The 17,617-nt window shown below is 38.4% G+C and overlaps 1 protein-coding gene and 1 pseudogene across 9 annotated transcripts in view; one reads left to right on the top strand and one right to left on the bottom strand.

Annotated features, from left to right (window-relative positions):
* The window catches only part of NEO1 (neogenin 1), a 265,178-nt gene that overhangs the window by 125,067 nt on the left and 122,494 nt on the right, over positions 1 to 17,617 (bottom strand). The window lies entirely within an intron of this gene.
* LOC115835514 lies at positions 11,424 to 13,191 on the top strand (annotated as a pseudogene).

The raw sequence follows: 17,617 nt of genomic DNA, 5'->3' as shown, positions 1-17,617 counted from the left end.
TCGTACGGTGAGGCTGATTGTGAAAGACCTAATAATAATCACCCTCCTGTAAGTTTCTCTAGCTTACTCCAGCATGTGGCTTTCTGTGCACCAGCTCTGACACACAGCATCCCATTGGATAGGGTCCGGTACACCAGCTCCAACTCATGTCATCCCAGTGGGCAACATTCTGCTTATCATCTGTCCAGCCCACAGCACCCCAGCAGGTGTTTTCTGCACACCAGCTCTGAGGCCTCCCAGCAGGGGATTTCCTGTGCCCCAGCTTTGGCCCATAACTATGTCCTTTGGCAGCAGCTACATTTTCTCCAACAAGGTCTGAATAACAGTCTTCCTGATTTTTGGATTCTCTACCTCAGCTCAAGAGGTAGTCATAGCTAATCCCTATATTTACTATTTTTGTATTCGTTAGTGTCCTATTTTGACTCTTTTAGTAAGTAGATTTTAATAGTTAATAATTCTTTTTTTTTTTTTTTTTTTTGAGATGGAGTCTCGCTCTGTTGCCCAGGCTGGAGTGCAATGGTGTGATCTCGGCTCACTGCAATCCCTGCCTCCCAGGTTCAAGCGATTCTTGTGCCTCAGCCTCCCAAGTAGCTGGGATTACAGACGTGCACCACCACGCCTGGCTAATTTTTGTAATTTTAGTAGAGACGGGGTTTCACCATGTTGGCCAGGCTGGTCTCGAACTCCCGACCTCAGTTGATCCGCCTGCCTCGGCCTCCCAAAGTGCTGGGATTACAGGCATGAGCCACCGCGACTGGCCATTAATAATTCTTTATATTAAATTTTCTCTGTTCAAATGCCTAGTATAGTTTCTGGCTCCTAACTGGACCCTGACTAACACAGTAAGCTATGAACCCCTTGTCTTCATGCTGCCAATATTTGTTTCCTCTTCTGTCTTTAACTTAAGGCATCTATAGTAACAAAGTTTTATGCTTTCATATGGTAAAATTTATAAGTTCTCTCCATTTTAGCATCTGTATTTCACTATTTTTACTCCAAAGGCTTTCCCTTCTTCTGTACTATGACAACATTCACTTGTATTTTCTTCTAATATTTCTACGAAACAATCTAGACTTACTAAGTATCCAGCTTTATATGTACCTAAGTAGCAAGATCAGTCATCCCAAAAAGAATGACTGATTTGAAAGATTTAATACTAAAATCTATGTACTCTTAGGGGTTTATTTCAGGACACTAATTGGTTTCATCCATCTGTCTGTTTCTGGGCCAGAACCATAAAATTATTATAACTATGCAATATGTTATAATATATGGTGGAACAGATATTCTTCCTTTATTTCCTCAAAATTTTTCTAACATGTTTGTTTAATGTTCCACCCCCCAGATAAATTTAGACTCATCTTATGTTAAGTTTCTCTGTTCCTTCTCAAAGCAAACAGACAAACAAGAACTTGGAGTTTTCATCTGAACGGCAATACATTTTAGATGCAGGAAAACTGAACATGTTTGCAACTGTGAGTCTTTCTATTTAGAACAAGGTTACTTAAGCTTACTTCTGTTAAATAAAATTTATGGGAGGCTACTAATATGGACTGAGCTTCTACTCTACAGATCAAACCAAACAGACTGAACCAAAATGAAGTCACTCATGCTAAAGTTGCATATCACAAACTAATCCTAAGTTATTTATCTGACCTTCTGAGAAATCAGGAGAGTGTGTGTGTCAAATCCCCAAATGGGACAGTTTTAGGCAATATAAGGAAGTCCCCTCTGCTTTGACCCTTACAATGAAAGTAATCTGAAGCAACTGATGTTAACCAATCCACTTTGTTTCTTAGTTTCTGCTCAAGTTTCCCTGCAAAAACTGTTCTGCCTGCCCAGTGTAGTGCTTATCTGTTCTTTAGATGAGATACTGCCTGACTCATGAATTACTATTAAAAGCCATTATATCATTTAACTAAATTGTAAAAATTTTGTCTTTTGACTCTTGGATATTCTTTGATAATGATTTACTGTAAAGCAGTTGTAAAGACTAGGAGTCAAGAAACATAAAGCTGAGTTCTGGTTCTACCACTGGACATTTTGCTAAATGTGGGTTTAAAACCCCTGGGTTACTAAATAAGGAATTCAACTAGACTATTCCTAAGTACACTAAGATCTTTAGCCAATGATTTATAACTTTAACATATATCTTTGATGTGTGATAATTAACACATCAAAGCTAACATTCGTAAGTGCTTTCCACTTATAACCATTTAGTTCCTACAACAATTCTATTATGCAGTTAATATTATATTATTTCCATTTTATAGACACTAATACACAGAGAAGCTAAGTAACTCCATAGCATAAGGCTTAGTCAGTGACAGATCTGGATTTTGAACCTAGACAAGTCTGACTCCAAAACCTATACTCTTTTAAAAAACTTTTTATTTAAGAGAATAGAATAAATCCCATGTACCTATTATGTTGATTCAACAATTATCAAGTCATGGTCAATACTGATTCATCTATGCCTTAATCCATTCCATTCCATTCCCAACCTCAACCCTACACACATATTATTTTGAAAGCAAACTCTACATATTACATTATTTAATACATAAATATTTGAGTACCTCTATAAGCTAAGGACTCTCATTTCTAAACATAACCATGATACCATCATCAGGCTGGTATCTAAAATAATTTATTGGCTGGGCATGGTGGCTCACGTCTGTAATCCTGGCACTTAGTGGGGCCAAGGCAGGTGATCATCTGAGGTCAGGAGTTCAAGACTAGCCTGGCCAACTTGGCAAAAACCCGTCTCTATTAAAAATACAAAAATTAGCCAGGCGTGGTGGCTCATGCCTGTAGTCCCAGCTACCGGGGAGGCTGAGGCAGGAGAATCGCTTGAACCCAGGAGGTGGAGGTTGCAGCAAGCCAGGATTGTGCCATGGCACTCCAGCCTGGGTGACAGAACAAGACTCTGTCTCAAGTAATAATAATAATAATTTATTAATATCACCTATTACCCACTCAATATTCACATTTCACTAATTGGCCAATGTTCTCACTCTGTTGCCCAGACTGCAGTGCAGTGGCGTGATCATGGCTCACTGCAGCCTTGACTTCCCAGACTCAAGTAATCCTCCTGCCTCAGCCGCTCAAGTAGCTGAGACTACAGGAATGCACCACCACACCCAGCTAATTTTTTGATTTTTTTGTACAGAGGAGGTCTCACTATGTTGCCCATGCTAGTCTAAAACTCCTGGGCTCATGCGATCCTCCTACCTCAGCCTCCCAAAGTGCTACGTTTACAGGCATGAGCCACTGCGCCTGGCCTCTATGTTCTTAAAAGTGATTTACTTTATTCAAATTGGGCAAACAAGGTGCATTCACTGGTGTTAATTTGTTTCTTAAGTTTTTTTTTCATCTACAGATTCCTCTTTATCTTTTGTTTGAAATTGGAATACTATGCAGCCATAAAAAATGATGAGTTCGTGTCCTTTGTAGGGACGTGGATGAAATTGGAAACCATCATTCTCAGCAAACTATCGCAAGGACAAAAAACCAAACACCGCATGTTCTCACTCATAGGTGGGAATTGAACAGTGAGAACACATGGACACAGGAAGGGGAACATCACACATCGGGGACTGCTGTGGGGTGGGGGGAGGGGGAAGAGGGGAGAGATAGCATTAGGAGATATACCTAATGCTAAATGACGAGTGAATGGGTGCAGCACACCAACATGGCACATGTATACATATGTAACAAACCTGCACATTGTGCACATGTACCCTAAAACTTAAAATATAATAATAATAAATTAAAAAAAAAAAAAACGAAGTCATTTGTAATATAAGATCTCCCTGCAATCTGTCTTTTGCTGACTATATTGCCACAGTGGTATTTAACATGTTCTTTCTGAAAGCTCACAGTTAAATGTAGAACCCTGATTGGAGTCAGGCTAGTTTTTTTTTTTTTTCCCCCTGAGACTACCTCATAGGCAGTTCCATGTGCATCTATCAGGAGGTTCATCATGTGTGTCTGTCTTTCTTTTGGAGATGTTAACAGCCTTTGGTTATCATTGCCCATCAGGTGGTGCAAAATAGTAATACTCTTATTCTATCACTCATTCTATAAAGAGAAACATTGCTTATATTACTTATTATTATATTCCCTCAATTATTAGGATAACCCCACAATTATTGGGTTATCCTAAAGTACAGTACTTTGAAAAGGGGCAGAATAAATGCTTGACTTTTTTCCCTTCACTTACGTTTTCAAAATAGTGAGCTGGTTTTCTAATATTCTCTCCCAAAGGTGATTGCTGAGGATTTTTCATTTAAGTATTAAGTGCGTTTAGTTTAAGACGTACTTGGTTCGTTTCAATTCACTGAAGTTATTATTCTTTTGATTCTTAAACTATCCCATATTTGACCAACGGAGGAAACCTGAACACAGTGAAAGCTCCCGAGTCCTTTTTCACATGACTCTACTGGTCTTCAGTTTATGTTCATTGCTCTGAGGCCCTTTTTGTGGACAAAGTCAGCAATTTTGTATTTTTTAAATATAAACTTCATCATGATTTCCTACTGATATTTCCAATTAAGTCTAAGACTGTAGGTTTTAGCTGAATCTTCTTAATTTTACATCTGTATCTCAAGCCAAAAATCTGTTCCCAATGACACTAACATAATTGCTCATTTACTTTATCCTACACCCATAGTCTCAGAATAAACATTTGTACCAACAATATGATAAAAGAAAACAACTGACGATTTACTCTGTCCTTAGAGTAAATCCCACTAGGTACATTACGGTCCAATTACAATTTTAAATTTACATGGAATTATAATTCCATATACTTAGAATTTACTTAGAATTGTAACTTTCTGTGTGGCTACATTACCAACTGGATATATCTTTGGAGTCGCCTATTTCATTTTACTTTCCATTTTCAGGAACTACTTTGTAAATTTTTAAATCTATAAAGACAAGGTATATTCAAACAAACCTGCCTACCTTCTAACCCTGTTTCTCTCATCCTATTTCCTCCTTTACCCTACTGGTAAATTTATGGTTTATTATTTCATTATGAAAATTATAAGCACATACCCACACCCACAATTTGTCCCCACTCCTCTTATTTAGATTATAAATCTAAATAAGATTTTTTTTCTACCTTCAAAGCCTATACTGATAACTACTTAGGTACCATGTTTCAAGGAATTAACATATTCCTTGGGTCTAAAGAATTGAAAGAACTGAGGCTCCCCCTAAGGCAGAGTAAGTAACTACTCTGGAAAACACAGCAAAATCCTCTTCAAAAAAAAAAAAAAAAAAAGGCGGGGGCAGGGGGGAGCGGATAATTTCAGTATGCATTTTTAGTAAACAGACTTTCGCAGACTATTAGAAAAAATCATCATAAGCAATGTTCAATTAATCATTACTTTCCCTTTCATGAATTATAAAATAATGCCATTAAAATGTTCTCTGGATTTTAACTACTCTGTAGACAGTATTCACACCAATTAAACACAATGTAAGAGCAGATGTTTGTGGTTGGGAAGTTAAATTGATAACCAGAGAACAAATGAGTCAATTACCATAAGAAAATAAGTGTTGTAATGGAAGATTATGCATTTTGTTACTAAAGAGATAATTAAGCTTCAAATCCTCTTTGACAGCTCCCTATCCCTTCAAATGCCATCATCATTTCAAGAATAATTTTAATTGCTAAATGTACAAGTAGAATTTAATACTAAAATATATTATACTTGCAAAATTATTTTACTAGAAACATCACCTAATTCCATCACTGTTACATAATGCTGAAAATTGCCATTTAATTCAAATAGAAAACAATATAGGGCCAACACCAGTGTTTCAAGGTTACTTTATTATGCTGTGATTTGGAAGATAACTGTTTTCATTTACATTAGCTCTGAATTGTTGGAGTTTCTATTGTTTTATTTTAAAGGTTTATGGACTGAAATTCTTATTAAGCTCTGTAAGCAGAGAAAGAAATCAATTTTGTCCATTTTATGTTAAAACTGCTTTTCTGTAATTCACAAACTTACATCTACGTCGTTTAAAAAAAAAACCCCCAACAAATAAAAACAAATAAAAACCAAGCATTTAACAGTGTGAAATCCCTTCAGGGATTTTGTTTGACAGTCTAATCACAAGTCTACTATTGGTACTAACTCAACTAACAAAGCAAGAATATATTTGAATCCTCTGACATTTCTTGAGAAAGCTTCCCATTCCAATGAAGGTGAATAGGCTTCTCCTTAACCTCCAGGAGAAATAGGTGACATCATAATTGTGAAGTAATATTATAACAATGTTTCCACTTGACTATGAAATTATATTTCTCTCCGTTCATCCCAACCCTGCCCCTAGTCTCATTGTCTTTTCCTTACCCTAGCTGTCAATTTAGCTAACAGGTACTCATCCAGCTGATCCTAATTAAAAGTATTTCTCAGCCAGCGCGGTGGCTCATGCCTATAATCCTAGTACTTTGGGAGGCCAAGTCAGGTGAATCACTGGAGGTCAGGAGTTTGAGACCAACCTGGCTAACATGGTGAGACCCCATCTCTACTTAAAATACAAAAATTAGCCGGATGCTGTGGTGCATGCCTGTAATTCCAGCTACTTGGGAGGCTGAGGCAGGAGAATCAACTGGGAGGCAGAGGTTGCAGTGAGCCGAGACTGTGCCACTGCACTTCAGCCTGGGCACCAGAGGGAGACTTCATCTCAAAAAAAAAAAAAAAACCTCCTTAAAGAAGCATTTCCTGACACCCAGTTCCTCACTCTTCCCTGTTTCTAGCCCTTGACTGCCCTATTTACTATCGAAATTCCAGTGGCCTAAACCAAAATAGGTGCTCAATGCATATTAGTAGAATTTTTTTCAAGGATTCTCAAGTTTCTTAAGGATTCAATGTTTTGTATCATTGTTTCTCCTAAGTCCACTCTTGAGTGTCTGACTTTCTGCATGAATTTTACATTTTGCTTTTAAATGTTTATGATGGGCTGGGTGCGGTAGCTCACACCTGTAATCCCAGCACTTTGGGAGGCCGAGACGGGCAGATCACGAGGTCAGGAAATCGAGACCATCCTGGCTAACACGGTGAAACCCCGTCTCTACTAAAAGAATACAAAAAAATTAGCTGGGCGTAGTGGTGGGTGCCTGTAGTCCCAGCCACTCGGGAGGCTGAGGCAGGAGAATGGTGTGAACCCGGGAGGTGGAGCTTGCAGTGAGCCGAAATTGTGCCACTGCACTTCAGCCTGGGCAACTGAGCGAGACTCCATCTTGAAAAAAAAAGTTTATGATGATGAAAATTTTAATGAACATGAAATTTCAGCACCAACATTTGTACTCATGTTTACGTGTTAGCTCTGTGATCACATGATTTAATTCTAATGCAATGTTCCTCAAACTTTGGGTCTTAGGGTCTATAGCTCTTTGAAAAACTGTACTCTATATATTAATTTTTATTTTGAAAAATTCACAAAAACCTTTATTAAATATAGGCTCCACTTCTTTAACAAGGTTAAACATACTTAATCTTTGCTTGATGTCTCAATATTGTATGTATACACAACATCTAACTTATCCATTCATTCACCATCGTACACTTGGGTTGTTTCCATGTTTCAGTTATTGTGAATAATGCAGCTGTGAATGTGGGTGTAGAAACATATTTTTGAGACCCTACTTTCAATTCTTTTGAACATGTACCTGAGATGGAGCAGGAACCCCTTGAGGGTCCTATGGGCCTCCCCCGCCCCCAGCATGGAAATAAAGGAAAATCTTGAGTTCCTTCAAGAGAAGTTCCAGGCACCTAGCTGGCCCTGAGAAGCAAATGAGCAACTTGATAAGCAAGCGGGTAATAGCAGCTTAAAACAATAGCCAAGGAAGTTAGAGTCGTGGGATGTTTGGTTCCCTATAGAAACTAAAGGTAACATCTTAACATACGTCCCTGGGTTGTTTTTCAGAAACCTGAACCCCACCAAATGGATCTGTTGGCATGTAGACCTCAGATAAGGGGGAACTGAGGACTGAATATCTTTGTCCTAAAGTTCTTCCTGAGGGACTTGGGAGAAGTCACACCCATGAGCCAGAGCTAATATTCTTTTCTGCTGACCCCCAAATTTTAAAACAAAACTTCTCTTCCTTAATGAACTGCAAATCAGAAAATCTACCTATGACCTGTAAACCCCACTTCAAGATTTCCCGCCTTTTTAGGCCAAACCCATGTATAACCTCCATGTATTGCCTTATGATTTTGCCAATAACTTCTACTTTCCTGAAATTTCCCCCTGCCTTTAAACCCTTGCTTGCAAGCCATTGGAGAGCTCAGGTCTTAAGCATGAGCTAACTGATTCTCCTTGTTTGGTGCCCTGCAATAAACATCTCCATTTCTCTTGCTGCAATCCCAATGTCAGTGTTTAGCTTTGCTGCACTGGCTGGGCAGACCGAAGTTCAGTTTGGTAACATGCCCAGAAGAGGAACTGTTAGTTCAAATGGTAATTCTAGTTTTTCATTTTTTAAGGAACCACCATACTTTTTACCAGCGACTATACTTTTTGCTGTACCAAAAGTGCAAAAAGGTTCCAATTTCTCCATATCCTTACCAACACTTGCTATTTTCTGTTTTTAGAGAGGAGCCACCATAGCAGGTATGGGGGTGGTATCACAGTAGTGAGAGAGGAGAAAGGAAGAAACCAGTAAGGTAGGCAGTTAGGGTGGGTCCTCAGTTGAATTATTTTAAACACAACAACCTGAAAAATCAAGCTGCAGGCACAGATAAGGGAACTTGCACAAGGGGGCTTGCCTAAGACATGTTCACAGCCACACAGATAAGAAAGGCTATACAGGTGACTTGCCCAGACATGCCCACAGTGGAAAATCCCATCTCCTGACACATGTGCAGTAAGGGGAACAAAGCAATATGGCATAACTCAAGCTAAGGGCCTGCACACACATTAGGAGGATGGGGTAGAGCTATCAGAAATTCGCACCTTATGTAAATGAGACGTCCAGCCCTCATCGGTTTCTTTTAAAAAGCCTTTGCATTCAACTGTAAAAACGGCAACCCTCTTCCAGGTCCCCTCTCTGCTGTGGAGAGCTTTCTTCTTTCACTTATTAAATTTTTGCTCCAACCTCACCCTTTGTGTCCACGCCCCTTAATTCTCTTTGTCACTGAGACAAAGAACTCTGAACTCCAGGTGATACCTCAAAAGAGACTGCTACATTGTGGTGCATTGGCAAGACTGTAACAGTACCCTATATGTTTTTGTACCGTTTGATTTTTTTACCATGCTTTTTGACTATTTAAGAAAATTATTGACTACTGGATAGTTTGAATTTACCTGCTCTCTGATTCTCCCTACTGTTCTACAGTTGGTATTTTTCTGTTAACTGACAGTATTGCTTGCTTTCTTTTCTCCATCTCTCTACTTTCCTTTTTATCGTTTCCAAATTTAAGAAGGTGAAAAGTACTCAGTATAAAAGGTGTACAGAACACAGAAAACATAAAAGCCTCCTCTTTATCAAGCTTCAAACTACCTGTCAATACCGGTACCCCCCTTAGAGAGAAATACTATTCATATTTTTGGTGTGTGAACTGTCCAAACATTTTTCTATGTATTTAAAACACATCACACATACACACACACTTACTTGTTTTTAAAATACAGACTGGAGTCTAGGCAACATAGTGAGACCCCCATCTCTACAAAAAAAAAAAAAAAAAAAAAAAAAAAATTGGCCAGGCATGTGGAACATGCCTACAGTTTCAGTGACTCAGGAAGTGAAGGCAGGAGACTGCTTGAGCCCAGGAGTTCGAAGCTGCTGTGAGTTATGATTATACCACTGCACTCCAATTTGGGCAACTTAGCAAGACCCCCATCTCTAAAAAATAAAATAAAATACAGACTGAGTCAACCAATAACTAATTTTCTGCAACTTGTATTTCTCTCTTAATAATACTGCATATTAGTATACATGTAGCCACATATATAGCATAGTAGGTCAATGGTATGACCATATCCCAATGTAATTATTCTCCTATTAATGCACACTTAAGGTTACTTTTCATTTTTCTACTACAGGTAAATGCTATAATATGATGCATCCTTGTACATATCTTTGTATGCATGTGCAAGGGTTTTAGAAGAAGAGATTCTCAAAGGGAATAACTAAGTCAAGGTGTTTTTGTATTTTACATTTTGATAAATATTACCAAAGGCTGTACCAATTTCATATTCCTGTCAGAGAGTAGCTATTGATGAAGCTATTCAACATTCTACTGCACGTCCTAGCTAATTTAATGAAATAAGAAAAAGAGGCTGGGCGTGGTGGCTCATGCCTATAATTCCAGCACTTTGGGAGGCTGAGGCGGGTAGATTACTTGAGATTAGGAGTTCAAGACGACCCTGCCCCAACATGGTGAAACCCCATCTCTACCAAAAATACAAAAAATTACCTGAGTGTGGTGGCATGTGCCTGTAATCTCAGATACTTGGGAGGCTGAGACAGGAGAATGGACTGAACCCAGGAAGCAGAAGTTGCAATGAGCTGAGATCAATCGTGCCATTGCACTCCAATCTGGATGACATAGCGAGACTTCGTCTCAAAAAAAAAAAAAAAAAAAAACCAATAATAATAATAATCAGCTGGGTGTGGTGGTGGGTGCCTGTAATCCCAGCTACTTGGGAGGCTGAGGTGGGAGAATTGCTTGAACATGGGAGGTGGAGGTTGCAGTGAGCTGAGATTGCACCACTGCACTCCAGCCTGGGCAACAGAGTGAGATTCTGTCTCAAAAAAAAAAAAAAAAAAAAGAAACAAAATACAAATACGGGAAAAGGGTTGGAGAAATCCACCACCCGCCCCTACCACACACATACACACACATCATGGCAATGACTGTCTACTCAGAACATTCAAGAAAATCTCTCTCACCTGGAGAAATTCCAATGTGCATTACTGTACTATCTGTAGTGGGGAGGGACCCCAATGATTTCATGAACAGGAATAATAATTACACAAACTACAATAGGTCTAAAGCATATGTTACAGCTTTCCTAGTCAAAGTGTAGTATAGGACCAATAGCAATGGCAACATCTGGGAGCTTATTATAAATACAGAATCTCTGTTTCCCCACCCCAAACCCTCTGAATCGGTTTCAGCATTTTAACAAGATCTCCAGGTGGTTTGCAGGCACATTAAAGTTTGATAAACATCGCTTTTGGGCATTTAAATACTGATTATAGTCCTGTAGGTACAAACAGAGAGAAATTTAAATACAATAATGTCAAAAAGCAATTTGCAGAGCAAACTAGATGATACAATATCTGCTAATGAAAAAAATTTATTTGTAGATGTACATGTATGTAAATGCTTTTTGAAGACACCTGGAAGCATACACACTAAACTAATAACAGTTATCCTCTGAGGAAAGGGGTGGGAATGGGGAAGGGGCAATAAAGGAGGAGGTTTACTTTGTTGATACGGTTTGATTCTTTAATAATGTTACTGCATTACTTAAATAATTTTTAAAATAAAAATAAAAGCCAAAAGAATAAGCTGGAAAACTATTAGAATGAAATATAAATCTCTGGTAAACTAGCAGAATAAATGATTAACATGTTTTTTGTTGTCATTCACATTCTTATGTAACAAAAAAAATTAGAAAATGTAAATCTAAAAACCTAATTCATAACTACAAAAACAATAAAATAGTTAGATATGTACCTAACAAGTAAAGCATAAAACCTTTAGGAAGAAAAATACGTAATTTTATTAAGGAAGCAAAATATTAAACAATCGCTTGGTTTGATTCCATCCTGTGTGGCTGTTCTCTTAAGCAGTAGTTGTTCATTTCTATCCGCTTTCTCTCCCACCTAAGTGTGTGCCATCACCCCATGGAAGATTCAATGGACATGAACATGAGCCCTCAAGGCCTGAGGACCATGTTTTTCATTGTGAACCAAAGGCTGACAAATATTACCACCTTAAAGTGGATAATGATGAAAATGAGCATCAGTTATCTTTAAGAATGGTCAGCTTAGAGGCTGGTGCAAATGATGAACTGCAGATTGTTGACACAGAGACAATGAATTACGAAGGCAGTCCAATTAAAATAATACTGGCAACTGGCCAGGCATGATGACTCACACCTGTAATCCCAGCACTTTGGGAGGCCGACATGGGTGGATCATTTGAGGTCAGGGGTTCGAGACTAGCCTGGCCAACATATTAAACCCAGTCTACTAAAAATACAAAAACTCAAAAATTAGCTGGGCATGGTGATGTGCACCTATAACCCCAGCTCTTCAGCAGACTGAGGCATGAAAATTGCTTGAACCCAGGAGGTGGAGGTTGCAGTGAGCCAAGATCACACCACTGCACTCCCGCCTGGGCAACAGAGTGAGACTCTGTCTCAAAAAAAAAAAACAAAAAACAAACAACAACAACAACAACAACAACAACAAAAACAAAATAAAAAATAAAGTAATAGTGGCAACTTTGAACATGATGATTTGAACAGCCAATGATTTTCCTTGGGGGCTTTGAAATGACACCACCCACGGCCTTATGGTTGAAGTATGGTTCAGGGCCTGTGCATATCAGGTGACAGCACTTAGTAGCTGGGGAGGAAGGTGGAGAGGCTTAGAAGATCAAGAAGAGGAGGACATGAAACTCTTAGGTACATTTGGAAAGTGATCTGCCCCTGGAGGTGGTAGCAAGGTTACCCGGGTTGTGGGGAGGGAAGAGGAGACAAGAATAAGCTCCAGTGAAGAAATCTATATGAGACACTCCAGCCAAAAATGCACAAAAATCAAACCAAAATGGAAAAGATTCAAAACCATCAACACCAGGATCAAGAATCCTTCAAAAAACAGGAGAAAGAAAAACAATAAACAAACTTCCTAAAACACCAAGAGAACCTAGTTCTGTAGAAGACATTAAACCAAAAAGGCAAGCAAGTACAGAAAAAGCTGGTTTCCTTCCCAAAGTGGAAGCCAAGTTTGTCAATTATATAAAGAATTGCTTCTGGAAGACTGACCAGGAGGTAATTCAAGATCTCTGGCAGTGGAGAAAGTCTCTTTAAGAAAATAGTTTAAGCAGTTTTAAAAATGTTTCCATCTTATTTCACTTAGGTAACAGTTGATATACAGTTGTCCTTTTCATAATGTAGAGTGAGAACTTTCCCTAATATGTTTGATAAATGTTGTCCAAGTTCCACTGCCAAGAATGTGTTGTCCAAAATGCCTGTTTAGTTTTTAAAGATGGAAATCCACCCTTTGCTTGGATTTAAGCATATATGGAATGTTATGATAGGACACAGTAGTAGCAGTGGTCAGACATGGAAATGGTGGGGAGACAAGAATGTACACATGAAATAACCTCGGTATTTTAATAAGTAGCACTGTTTCTATTCAAACAAAAAAAATGGAGGCAAAACTATAGATGCAAATATGTATGAAAATTCTCATACGATTGAAGTGACACATTAAATTGGAAAAGATACATAACTCAATAAAAAATCTTAGAAATTGTAATCACTTGGAAAGAATCATGTTGGATTTGTATCTCATTTCTTACACCAAAGTAAATTCCATACGTATCAAAAATTTAATGATTAAAACCAAACACTGCCATAAAAGCACTAGAAGAAGACATGAGATTTTCAAAAAATATAATCTTGGAGGGAGGACTAAGTATGACACAAGCTCGGAAGTCACAAAAGAAAATTTAAACATATTGGCTTGTGATACAGTGAAATCTGTCTTTGGACTTCATCCTGGTTTCCTGACACAGAGCCCCTAAATCTCTTGGAATTTCCTGGGTGATAGGAGCAACTTTTGTCCTATAATAAGACAAGTCTTGATGGGGTACTTGATAGCCTCCAGATGAGGGCTAACTACCAGTGGAACCAAACATGAGAGGGTTGGAATTTTCAGCTCCATTCCCTAAACTCCAGAAGGGGAGATGAGCTGAAGGTTCAATTGATCACCAGGGGCCAATGATGTAATCAATCATGCCTACATAATGAAACCTCCACAGAAACTTAAAAGGACAGGATTCGGGAGAGCTTCTAGGTAGCTAAACTCATGCAGGTTCCTGAAGGGTGGTTCCCAGAGAGGACATGGAAAGTCCATGCCCCTTCCCACGTACCTTGACCTGTGCTGTTTAGCACTTTGTAATATCCTTTATAATAAACGGCTGAATTTAAGTAAGCATTTCCCTGAGCCCTGTGAGCCACTCTAGCAAATTAATAAAACTCAACAAGGGGATCATGGGAACCCCAATCTGTAGCTAGTCAGTCAGAAGTTCTGGAGGCCCAGACTTGAGACTACCAGCTGAAGAGACATGGTAGTCTGGTGGTCCTGAGCTCTCTACCTGTGAGATATGACACTCTCTCCAATGCCATATCTCTACATGGAAATGGTGAGGAGGCAAGAATATACATATGAAATAAACTTGGTATTTAGTAAGTAGTACTGTTTCCATTAGAAAAATAGAAAGGTAGGTAGTGTCAGAACTGAACTGAATTACAGGACATACAGCTGGTGTCCACTGAAGTACTGCTTGGTGTGTGGGGAAATAACCCCCACATTCTGGGATCACAGAGGTTTTCTGCGTTGAGTAGAAAGTAGAGAACAGGAAAAACAACAGTTTGGTGTCTTTGGGTTTTTGTATATTCAAGAGGACTATATAGAAAAATAAAAAAGTACACATAATTAAAAACTATCATGAAGTAAAAAGACAATGAAAAGGGGGAAAATAGATAACAGAACTAATTTCCCTAATATATACAAGTTCCAACAAATTAATAAGAAAAAATTTACCAATAAAAACTGAGTAAAAGATATAGACAGTGCACAAAATGAAAATACACAGAATTTCCTAATATATGAGAAAAGATGTTGAACCTCACTCATGTAAGTAATATGCAAATAACAAGAGTATGAGAAACGGACAGTATTATATATCTTGGTGATGATATAAATTGATACAATCTTTTGTAGGGTGATTTAGTAATATCTATAAAAATCCAAATTGTATAAACTCTTTGATACAGCAATTTCACCTCAAGAGATTCATCTATCCGACACACTCACACATTTGCATAAAGACATAAGGATATTCCCTGAATACTGAAGCAGCAAAAGATTAGGAACCACCAAATAGTAAGCTATTTTAACCACAGTCCATCAAGACTGCTGCTGCTTCCATGCTGACTTGCCCTTATGCCAGGTCATGGTGGAGTGGCTGAAGTCATTTTTGTACTTAAGAGAAGTCAAGAGGAAAATGAGCTACATATATCATTAGTGGGTTTAGTGGGATATATTTATGTGGTTTTCGCCAAAACTTTTGTGTATACCTAAACTATCTCAGTATAGGAAGACTTCCAGGAATACTCCTTCTGCCCACTGTACTAACAGGACCCAACACCGAGACACAAAGGTGTGGAGTCATATTCAAATGACTGTATCTTAAACACTGGAGGAAAAGACCAAATTAGCTTTCTATTTTCATAGAAAATGACTTACAATATCACTGATATATGAGGAGACAATGAAACAAAATGCAGCAAAAACAAATATTACAACACATAAGTATATACGGTAATATTTTTTTTTTTTTTTGCATTTTTTTTTTTTTTTATTATACTTTAGGGTTTTAGGGTACATGTGCACAATGTGCAGGTTTGTTACATATGTATCCATGTGCCATGTTGATTTCCTGCACCCATCAACTCGTCATTTAGCATTAGGTGTATCTCCTAATGCTGTCCCTCCCCCCTCCCCCCACCCCACAACAGTCCCCGGAGTGTGATGTTCCCCTTCCTGTGTCCATGAGTTCTCATTGTTCAATTCCCACCTATGAGAGAGAACATGCGGTGTTTGGTTTTTTGTCCTTGCGATAGTTTACTGAGAATGATGTTTTCCAGTTTCATCCATGTCCCTACAAAGGACACGAACTCATCATTTTTTATGGCTGCATAGTATTCCATGGTGTATATGTGCCACATTTTCTTAATCCAGTCTATCGTTGTTGGACATTTGGGTTGGTTCCAACTCTTTGCTATTGTGAATAGTGCCGCAATAAACATACGTGGTAATATTTTTAAAGTGTTTTTTTTTCTGGGTTTTGGTAACGTTTGTAGTGTTTATCAGCTTTGAAAAACTAATTTATTGTGCTTTCTTTCCTCGTTCTAAATAACTACTCATTTTGTACATAGTTTGGTACTCACTGTCTTTTTTTAAAATTTTTTGAGACAGAATCTTGCTATAGTTGCCCAGGCAGAACTCAAACTCCAGGGCTCAAGCAACCCTTCTGCCTCAGCTTCCTGAATAGCTAGGATTACAGGTGTGTATTACCACACCTCGCTACTCACTGTCTTAAGGCCTCCAAAGTAGTTTTCACTGCAGACCTCAAAAAAGCTGGATCTGCTCCTGATGATGACAATCTCTAAGATTGCTTGTTACATCTATTATGCTATTTTTACATACTTCTTTGCTTGAACAGGCATAGACTACCTCTAGAAGGATAAGAAAAAAATAATGATAATGGTTGCTTCTGTGGAGGAGGGCTGGGACATAGCAGTAATATTTCACTATATATCCTTTCTAGAACATCTTCATATGTTATCTATTAAAAATATTTAATTAAAAATAAAAGTGAGGACAGGTGTGATGGCTCATGACTGTAATCCCAGAATTTTGGAAGGCCAAGGCAGAAGGAATGCTTGAGGCCAGGATTTTAAGACCAGCCTGGGTAACAAAGTGAGATCGCCATCTCTACAAAAAAATACAAAAATTGGCTGGGTGTTGTATTGGTCCCAGTTACACAGGAGGCTGAAGCAGGAGGATTGCTTGAGCCCAGGAAGTCAAGGCTGCAGTGAGCCAAGATCACACACTGCACTCCAGTCTGGGCAACAGAGTGAGACCCTGTCTCAAAAAAAAAATGGTAATAATAATATAATAATAATAGTGGAGATATACACACACCTGGCTACAAAGACTTAATTCTGTAAATATATCAATCACAATTCTTTTGAAATGAATCCATAAAGTCAATGAAATGCCATTTAATATCCCAAGAGAAATTTTATCAAAATTTAACAAGCTGAATCTGCAGGCCATCTAGAAGAAAAAAAATTGTAAAAAAAAAAAAAAAAAAGAGTCTCACTCTTTCTCCCAGGCTGGAGTGCAGTGGGATGATCTTGGCTCACTGCAACCTCTGCCTCTCGAGTTCAAGCAATTCTCCTGTCTCAGCCTCAGGAGTAGCTGGAACTACAGGCATGCACTATCAACCCAGCTAATTTTTGTATTTTTAGTAGAGATGGGGTTTCACTATATTGGCCAGGCTGGTCTCGAACTCCTGACCTCAAGCGATCCTCTTGCCTCAGCCTCCCAGAATGCTGGGATTACAGCTGTGAGCCACCAATTTGGTCAAAAACAATATTTTTTTTGAAAAGAACAATGAGAAGGGATCCTTCTAACAAAATATCAACAACGGAAACAGTAGTATTGATGTAGGAATTGATAAAGTTTTCAATAAAACAGAGTTTAGGATAAGATCCACAGAACTTCAGAAATTCCAAGTTTCTCTCCAAGATGGCTGACTAGAAGCATTTCCAGCATATC

The sequence above is a fragment of the Nomascus leucogenys genome, chromosome 6 (assembly GCF_006542625.1).
Source record: "Nomascus leucogenys isolate Asia chromosome 6, Asia_NLE_v1, whole genome shotgun sequence".
Classification (NCBI taxonomy): domain Eukaryota; kingdom Metazoa; phylum Chordata; class Mammalia; order Primates; family Hylobatidae; genus Nomascus; species Nomascus leucogenys.
The sequence above is the reverse complement of the archived record's forward strand: the minus strand, read 5'-3'. Positions and strand labels throughout refer to the sequence as shown.